Raw genomic sequence first — 9649 nt, 5'->3', positions numbered from 1 at the left:
AATATGAATGACTACATACTATAGCCTATGCATTGATATTTCACATACAGTACGTATGCATAATATTTATCTTATAATTACTCACAAATGTTGCAGCTTGAGGTGTGAACTGATATACACACCATATTAGCCTACATCATATTCTACATCTTTTATAAAGAATACATCATTATTTCCATCCACAACAGGCAGCTGCTCTCCCATATCACTAACTTCCCTTGGGAATAATTAAGTACGATCCTATATTATCTTATTTTATAGTACATCATATTCTTCTTCTATCATGAATAATATGTGATAGTAACAATGTCTGTGTAGTTTATCAGTGTTCCTTTTGTATCATGAAGACACGCATACGTTTTTTACCTTGTGTCTCTGAATAAATGTTTAACATACACCACTCTCCGAGTCATGCCTGGCCCTAAACCACGAGACCACAAAAGATCGACACTACTTTGCTACCCATTCAATTATGGAGGATGGATTTACGGGGGACTGTTCCTATAATGTGAACAGTTATGAAAATAAATATGACTGCATACATGATGTCAATGTTTTTATGGACAGTATGCATGCATAATATTTCTCTTGTGCTTCCATGGACATAATTACTCATCATTGGCAAAATGTTGAGAGAGAGAGGGAACAGTGAGATTGTCTTAATAAGTACATTTTATGTCACTCGCAGAACCATAAATTGTTCAACCAAGGACAGTTAATTAATAGACATTTCACTTGCAACTATCCTTATGTGTTCTCCTACAGGCAGGGTTAAGTCAAAGGGAGGTTTGACTCCGTTTGTTCATTTTCTTTTGCAAGCTAAAATATATGCTTATGAATAATTGAATTGAATGGCATGACTTGTGGAAGGTGACTCAAGCCTCCTAATTATTCCAGGTGGGACAAGAGCCAACAGCTGAATTGAATTGTAATCAAGCCTGGGCGAGCCAAGGCACACATACAAAAGGAACAGTTTGGGTGTGCTTCAGTGTGCGGAAGGCCTCAGAGTTGGTGTTGCCATTCGCAAGAGTTACATAACAAGTGCGCACAATGCGTACAGTGTGACTGTCACTATGTGGACATGGAAGGCCATCGTAACAAGTTTGTAGCATATTCGTAGACGACCACAACAGTAATTTTTGCATAGCATGCTAAACATTCTCCCTTGTGTTGTTGTTCATCCTCATGATGAAGCCGTCCTCATTAATGTGTATGACTGCCTTGATTAATGGTCCCTCATTGGCCACAACCAACTACATGTCATCTTTGGTTACGTTAACGGGTCAATTTTGGTTAAGTTAATCTGTCAACATTGGTTAGGTTAACGTGACCACAATCACAATATTTGTAGATGTTTTTGCCTTAATGGCCTATTTTAAAGCCGCCTCATTGGCCACAATCAACAATGCATCATCTTTTGTTACGCTAAGGTGTCAAGTTTGGTTCATTACGCCGTCTACTTTGGTTACGTTAACGTGACCAATATCGACATGTTAACACCATATCACTAAGACGTTTCTGCGCTAATGGCCGTCCATAGTGAAGCTGTCGCCCTGCCCAACCTTCTGCCCTTTGTGTCGACTGTACATCACTATAATAGGGTTCCCTGCTCTGTGACGGAGGGCTGAACGGTCTCAAGAAAAATCAATACAGGTCTGATGTCCTTCTCCAGCGCGATGCTATGCCCTGAGGAATTCTTATTTTGAGCGTTAGCTGGGATTTGCTTTAACCTTCGCCAACCAATAGACACATGTGGCGAAATGTCGCTAAACCTTTGATCATTATTATAAGTTATGAGTTATTTAGCAACCGCTGATGGTAGCTTTAAAGGGGACCTATCATACCACCAGGTGTGAGTGTGATTAGCCATTACAAGCCGTTTTCAAAATGTGCAGCATTGTGACATCACAGGTGGGCGTGTCCACCTAGTCCACCTTTGCTGGATAGATGAGCAACGTTTACTTCAGTCCACTGGGTAGGCTGGTAGACTGATCTATCCAGCACACATCTAGGTGGACACGCCCACCTGTGATGTCCCAATGCTGCACATTTTCAAACCTGCTTGTAATGGCTAATCACACTCACACCTGGTGGTATGATATGCCCCCTTTTAAGCTCATTAAGAGCTGAGGGGATCCTGACCCTGCACTGGGCTGGTGTAATGGTCAGGATAAACGGTCTGTACGTGTGTGTGTTAATGTGGGCTGTGCATGCATGTCTGTTTGTGTCGCACAATTGCAACATCAGACAGCGGCCAGCATTGTGTCACAACGAATTTTAAACATCTTCAAACACACTTCTATGGAAAAACGTGCTGCAGGTTCTAAAGAACGGTAGGCCTATACGTCAGTGTTGCTCCCATAAAAAGAGGTCAGCATACTCTGAAACTTGAGATTACAACAGAAAATCGAGAGATAAATCTCTCCAAGATTCATCCATCCATCTATCTAAGGATTAAACAACAGGAATGTGTGTATTCCCCAGCAGCTCACACACACCCCCCGGCTGAGCCCCTGTACGGATTAACGTTCTGATCATGTATCTAATGTTGCCCCAGCAAGTCCAGTCGCTCGTCTGCTTCGAGGCACCTAATCCGACTAAATCCTTTATTTTCCTTCTGCGGAGTGGTCGGATCTATTCCTCATCCCTCCCACGCACGTCCAGGCCAACCCCACAGCGAACCAGGAACTAGTAGTAGTAGAAGTAGTAGAATATAAACAGAGACAGCCGCCATCTTGGCTGAGGCACTGTCATTAGAGTGAATAAACGTCGCCGTAATCCCCTGGCCAGTAATCAAAACACAATGATGCACTGGAGAGACGAGTGACGCATTTTCCCATGCGGCTCCGAGCTCGGAGTCCGTCTGGGGCGCTGTTCAAAGTAATAGGATCACTGGTGTGGAGGCCAAAGGTGTTAGCCGGTCATCAAACAGTGGAGCCGCAGCAGGGTATAAACAGGCCCTTTGACATTAAAACCCCCATGTGACCCGTGATCAGACCAGATGCGTGTGGCCGCCTTTGTAGCTCGGCGCAGAGGAAAAACATGTCGCGGCATGTGCACGACAAAACGTACCGGTGGGTCGGGAAAGGTTTATTTATCTTTGACGTTTTTTTTTTGTTAATTTCGCCACAGGAATGTTCTTCTTCGCTGTCCTCGTCCTCGTCGTTTCCGTATTAGGGTTTGTTGTTTGCCTTGGTCACCCTCTGGTTTGTTTTAATGGCTCATGAACAGAACCATGCACGGTAACCGTAGCAGACGTTTTTTGGTATTATGCTGTTTGAGCTTTAGCACGCCATGCTCGGATATCTGTTTGCTATGGACAGAATGACGCGTTTCACTTCACTTTTTCCCCTTACCACAGTAAGGATTCACAGTCAAAATCAAGGTAAAAAAAACAACGCGTCTTATATCATGCCACAAGAGAGTAGCTGGAACAACGGGTCAGCAGCAGGGTGAAACAGCAGAGATTATGTGTTCACAAACAAGTCGTAATCACTGCACACTTTCACAAGCTCAAACAACGTCTGAAGGAGATACAGCCCTATAGCTCAGCCTTTACAATTCTAAACATTTCGTCAGTTTATTGCTTTTTCATGATATAGTCTTAAAGTTTATAGGGAAATTTCGCTCAGGGTTCACTTGACAGGTCAAAGGTCGATCAATATGGCTGTCAAATAATGACAGGTTTAAAGGGAAAGTGTAGGGTCATCAGTTCGATTGGGATCTTGGCAGTGATAGAAAGTACTCAAATCCTATAAGTAACCCTTTCCATAAACCATTTCTCTGTATACACTCGTTATATCAGGATGGAAGACAACACAAACCAAAAGTTAAAGTACTCGAGGATCGACCTTTCACGTGCTAATTTGTCGAAGAACATGATGAAATAACAGTCAGGATCGGGTACTCATTTCTGTGGGAGTGGGGGGAACAACAAGAATGTTTTTCAGCGTAAGTTGACTTTGAGGATGTATAGGAAAAAAGTTGAAGCCCCTTGACATGTTAATGTGTTTAGTATGTTTAAAATTGAATTACCTGATTTTGCAACTCTATTCACATTCTTCTCCATACACATGCCATCTTTAAAAAAATCAAGGCAGGATTATTTAAATGTGAGTTTTTTAGCGGGTGGCCGGCAGGCAGGTAGGACCTAATCGCAGACAGTTCAGGTTAAATGATAATTTGTTAACTCAAAAGGCAAGGAACACCGAGAACACCGAGAACACAGAGAACACCGGGAACACAGGTAACACAGGTAACACACAGGACATACCTCAGCACAAACTAAAATGATCCGACAAGGAACAAATGAAAGACAAGGGCTTAAATACCAAACACACACAGGGCACGCAACGAGTAACAGCTGAAACAGGTAACACACCAAAAGAAGACAAGGAAACCGACAGACCATGACAGTTTTGAAGGACTGTGGGTACACTTAATTTAATTTCATGAAATTGGGAAGCGATTCAAGTACCGCTATCTATGACATATCAAGTCTGAATCTTTTCATTCCTTCTTGGGCCAACAAAGTGTTTTGGTTTGGTATTTCAGTGCCATGCCCAGCGGGAACCACTGCTGACCGTGTCCAATAGAACCAAAACACTATTGGCTGCCTGCTTCATAAGAACCATATGTCTGTACTTTTCGGGTAGGAAAAAGGATCTTGCAGTGGATATATTGTACGGTTTTGGTCTGGGGCTGCTACATCCCGTGGGTTGCAAACATTTATGTAACCAAAAGGACCTGGGATGAAAAGCTGCTTTTTCATAGACTCGAATGGATTCAGCCTTTGTTTTATAATTATAATAATGATACATTAGACTTATAAAGCGCTTTTCTAAATACCCGAAGACGCTTTACAAAGTGAACACAAAATAAAATGCTTGAATAAGAACATAAATAGGTAAACAATCTTTAAAAAAGGAGGAAGGGGAGAGAAGGGAAAGAGGTTATGTGGTGAAATCAATCTTAAAAAGGTGGGTTTTGAGGGCCTGTTTAAATGAAGGGAGTTTGTTATGTTTTTACGTTTTAATGTCCTTCGATCCCTAATAGATCAGCCCAAACATACAGTCAAACGCATACTCATGCACAAAAACATGCACGCATGCACACAGACACACACGAAGACACCGTGCCGCGGCTTGTCCCAGGTTGCACACGATACCGTGGGAACGATGTCCGCTGAGAGCAGTGCATTGTGGTAAAGGAGCAGTTCAGAGGGTTAGCAGGATAAAACGGGAATTGTCCCTCATTGTGAAGCCAATTCATTAGGCTGGCAAGCAGCGCCGCGTTCTGTGAAACGTAACCCGGCCCCGGAGTAGAGCCAGGCCCGGGACCTGCCCCGACCCTCCTCAGGGGGGAGAACTGAGATGGGAACGACACTGAGAGCACAATAACCGCTAGGATGCACCGGGGCAATGTACACACACACACACACACACACCAACACAATCATAGACACACACACACCAACACAAACAAACAAACACACACACACACACACACACACACCAAACAAACACACACACACACACACACACACACACACACACACACACACACACACACACACACACACACACACACACACACACACACACACACACACACACACACACACACACACACACACACATGCACCGACAAAATACTTTTAGCTGAGCCATCTCCATTAAAGCTCTGAGTCACGGCCAACAGCCGGCCTTTGAGCGGAGGAAGAACCGGTGGAGGGAAAAGCTGAACCTGAAGTCCCAGCCAAGTGTTACTGTAGGCACGCGCAGTCGTGTAGAACGAACTGAAATTCCTTTAAAAAGGGACTACAGTTTAAACAATTGAAACAGTGTGTTGTGCCGATCATCAGTCATTGTTGCCGTTTTAAGATAGTTAGATGCACATATTTATGGACAGACTTTGTTTTTGACCTCACTCTAGACACAACAGGTGTCATTTTTCGTTGATATCTGTTGTATCTTCGGCGATTAACCGTCCAGCTTGCGAGTGCTATCGGTGATTTGTTCCATGCTGAGATAGCTTCAATCTTTTTTTCTGCAAATACTACTGCTCCTAACTCAATGTATCAAGCGGACTCAAGGACAGGCCGTGACCTAATGTTTAGGACACAGTACAAGATAAAGATCGGCTCGTCCGGAAAGTTCCTTTTAGTGATACATTGCAGAACGGAGAAAAAGGTTATATTTCATTTGAAATTAGTGAATCAAATCTGACGTCTGGCATCGACTGTTGATGGAGGCCTAATTGTCCACAGCTTCATGGCCGTTAGAAGGTGGTCCTTTTCGCTGTTATGTAAGATGGGTTTGTTCATTCATGGTGTGTTTAGATTGTTAAAAGCCCAATCGGATCTCAATGGCTTCATTATCATGGCGGCTAGTTAAAGCTCCTTTGAAACGCTTTACATGCACTGGCACACACACGCACAAATACGCGCACACATGGGCACGCACGCACACACACACAAATACGCTGCATGCGCACACGTGCACACACACAAACACGCACACAAGTGCACAAATGCGCACACATACACACACATAAATACACACACACACACACACCAAACAGTCACACACACTCGCACACACACACACACACACACACACACACACACACACACACACACACACACACACACACACACACACACACACACACACACACACACACACACGCACACACAATAACTCTCCAGCTTAAATCTAGAGGGATTCTGTAGTGTTGATTACAGGGACCTCTTACCAGTGGGGCAACATGAGAAAGAGTCCCAGCCTTCCTTACATGCCGTGCAGGTGTTCCCGGTACGTTAGCGGTAGCGGTAACACCTAGCGCCCCCCCAAACCATACCAGCAAGCTGCTAATCATCTCTTCAGCGCCTTCTATCCGGTATGAGCTCGTAAACTGGCGCTGTACGGGGCCAGGGTGCCAAGAACTGCTGGGTCATTGTTTCAACATGGTGGAGGTGGAGAGGAGGGGGGGGGGGGGGGGGGGGGGGGGGGGAGGGGGGGGGGGGGGGGGGGGGCGCCTCTGATTTATTGCTCATAGCAGGTAGAGGACGTGTGTCACAGAGGGATAAACTGAACTCCTTCATGTTTGAATAAAGCTGCAGCACCGCTGCTGGAAAACAGGCTTCCCTCTGGGGGAGAGGTGCTGCTGTTGTGTTGAGGCAACCATCCAGGGAGATGGCTCTCCTTCAGTGTTAAGGATGATAGCGTGCATTCAATTTCCGTTGAAGGGCAATACTGGGTGATTAAACCATCGTAGCCACTTTTCCTGAATGCGCGCAAACATTCGTTAGCATTATCGTTTGTCAAAAGGGCACTGCATGGATTGTACATATTCGGTTCCTGCCACGAATGTGTACAATGGCAGTTTATGGACAAAGTAATATGGAATTACCATGTATCAGTACAAATGTATTTGCACAAAGACTAAAGAGCTATATTGCTATTTTTAACATTTGTACAGGCCATGTACTCTTCGCAGTACTGCAAAGTCTTCTTCACAGTACTCTTAGGCAGAATCGGCATTCCAAAATTATTTTGCCGTGTTGTATTAGTAAAAGATGGGAAGTTTAGGGAAGCCAGGAGAGAAAGGCAGTTCCAACGGTCTGATCCGCGAGGGCCTTCAAAGCATTTTGGGTTCAAACCCTAAAACACATTTTTAAGAAAGATGAAAATCGCTCCATCCTCTTCCCCGCTGCGAGTCTGACCCACACAGTCCTGGCGGCGCTCCTGGCGGTCCATTTGGGAATCATTGGTTTAATATCGGGGAGGTGAAAGTCTCTCCGGCGAGCAGCTAAGCCGTGTTGGTCGTCAAATCCCAGAAAACCTCAACCCCCTTCACAGATGTATTCCACAATCTTTGTTCCCGCCGTTTGAGGTTGTTCGCTCTTGGGCAGGTTGGGGGGGGGGGGGGGGGGTGTCTATTGGTCCTAGACATCCTAGGACCAATATTGGAAGCATAATCTGCGCCGAAAGATGCAGCCTTCAGTCCATAATGGTTTTGTTTTCAATCCAGAGCCTATCTCATGGTCAACTGTGTGTGTGAGGGAAGGAGCCACCCATTGTCACTGCGAGTGAATGGTATCTCTTCATGGCATCTTGACTATGCTGACCTCACTGCCACTGTCGCTGTGTCACAAGACCGGGCTCCACGCCTATCGTCGACGCTAGCGACATCCACACGGTGAGCGGTTTGCCCAGTCTCCGACGAAACCTTTGAACTCCCGAGGATAGTGGGCAGTGTTCCACAAAGAGGTCACACACACCCACACACGCACACACACACACACACACACACACACACACACACACACACACACACACACACACACACACACAGACACACACAGACACAGACACACCCATACACACACACACACACACAGACACACACACACACACACACACACACACATACGCAGATAGACACACACACAGACACACACATTGATCGCGAGATTGCTCATCTTGAGGACTCACATTACGCAAGTATCCCAGTGTCATCAGGCCGTTGATGGTTCTGATGTTGGAAAAGGAACCGACCCAGACGCTGTAAAAGTGCCATAGGAGCGTTATGTGTTTCCCGTTGCATGCATGCGTGCACACTTTGTGCATGCTAGGGGAAAATTATTTTTTGGCTGTCTTTTAAGGGAAGTGCTGGCTGTTTAACCTATGACAGCTCTCAGAATGTGCAATGTCATGTCCAGACATGCATCTAGGCAGGGTGGGGGTTTCTGGTGGGAGTGTCTGTGTCTGTTGGGGGTGCGGTGGCCACTTTCTTGTCAGTCTTGACAAAGCCCCGATGGTACGCAGGGGAAACAGCTGTTTCCTTGTGTCGGCTGCTCTGTGGCATCATAGCACAAAAATGGTGTCGTGGCAATTTGCGTGAACCAGTTCTGGATTTGGAATAGATTGCTCTCTGTTGACAGTGCGAGAGAGTTTACAGGTGAAACACACCGGGATGGTCCTTGAGAAACAAGGTTCCAAGCTGATGTGTATAAAGAGCCTGGTGTTTTATTTCTCTCACATATCCGGTGTCCTGTTTCACCCTCTCTGCTTCTTGGCTGTCATTTCAATATATTCTATCAATAATCAGAAATAGGAGAAGGAGGCGTAGGTAATGGCTTCAAGTTTAGGTTGTCCTCAACATGATATAGACAGTTGCCATGACACTATCTATTGAAGATACATTTCAGGTTCTAGAGTTCACAGGCTTTTGTTCGGTGGTAGTAGACGTATCAAATCCCTTCCGAGACCTATCAGACGGTATCTGAACAAATAGGGACTCGGTCTGGTAGAACAGCTGATCACACACAGGGATTCTCAGTTGGGTTTTGTGGGTGTGGGAACAGGGTTAGCTATACTAGATAAGATGATTTTGTGTATTATAGTCTCAAATGTTGCAAAATTACGTTCTCACAGAAAATGCAAAAAAATACACATTGGTGTAAATGTTATAGTTTTGATAATACCAATAATACGTAAAATAATAACCATAATACAAATAAATAAATAAATATTTCTTCATTCTGATATTCTGGTATAATGTTAAATAATGTGGTATAATATAATAGGCCATAATATAATATAATGTTATTAAAGGTCCCATGGCATGCCACCAGGTGTGGTGT

Source organism: Gadus chalcogrammus, chromosome 8, assembly GCF_026213295.1.
Source record: "Gadus chalcogrammus isolate NIFS_2021 chromosome 8, NIFS_Gcha_1.0, whole genome shotgun sequence".
Taxonomy (NCBI): Eukaryota; Metazoa; Chordata; class Actinopteri; order Gadiformes; family Gadidae; genus Gadus; species Gadus chalcogrammus.
This window is presented reverse-complemented; position numbering follows the sequence as displayed.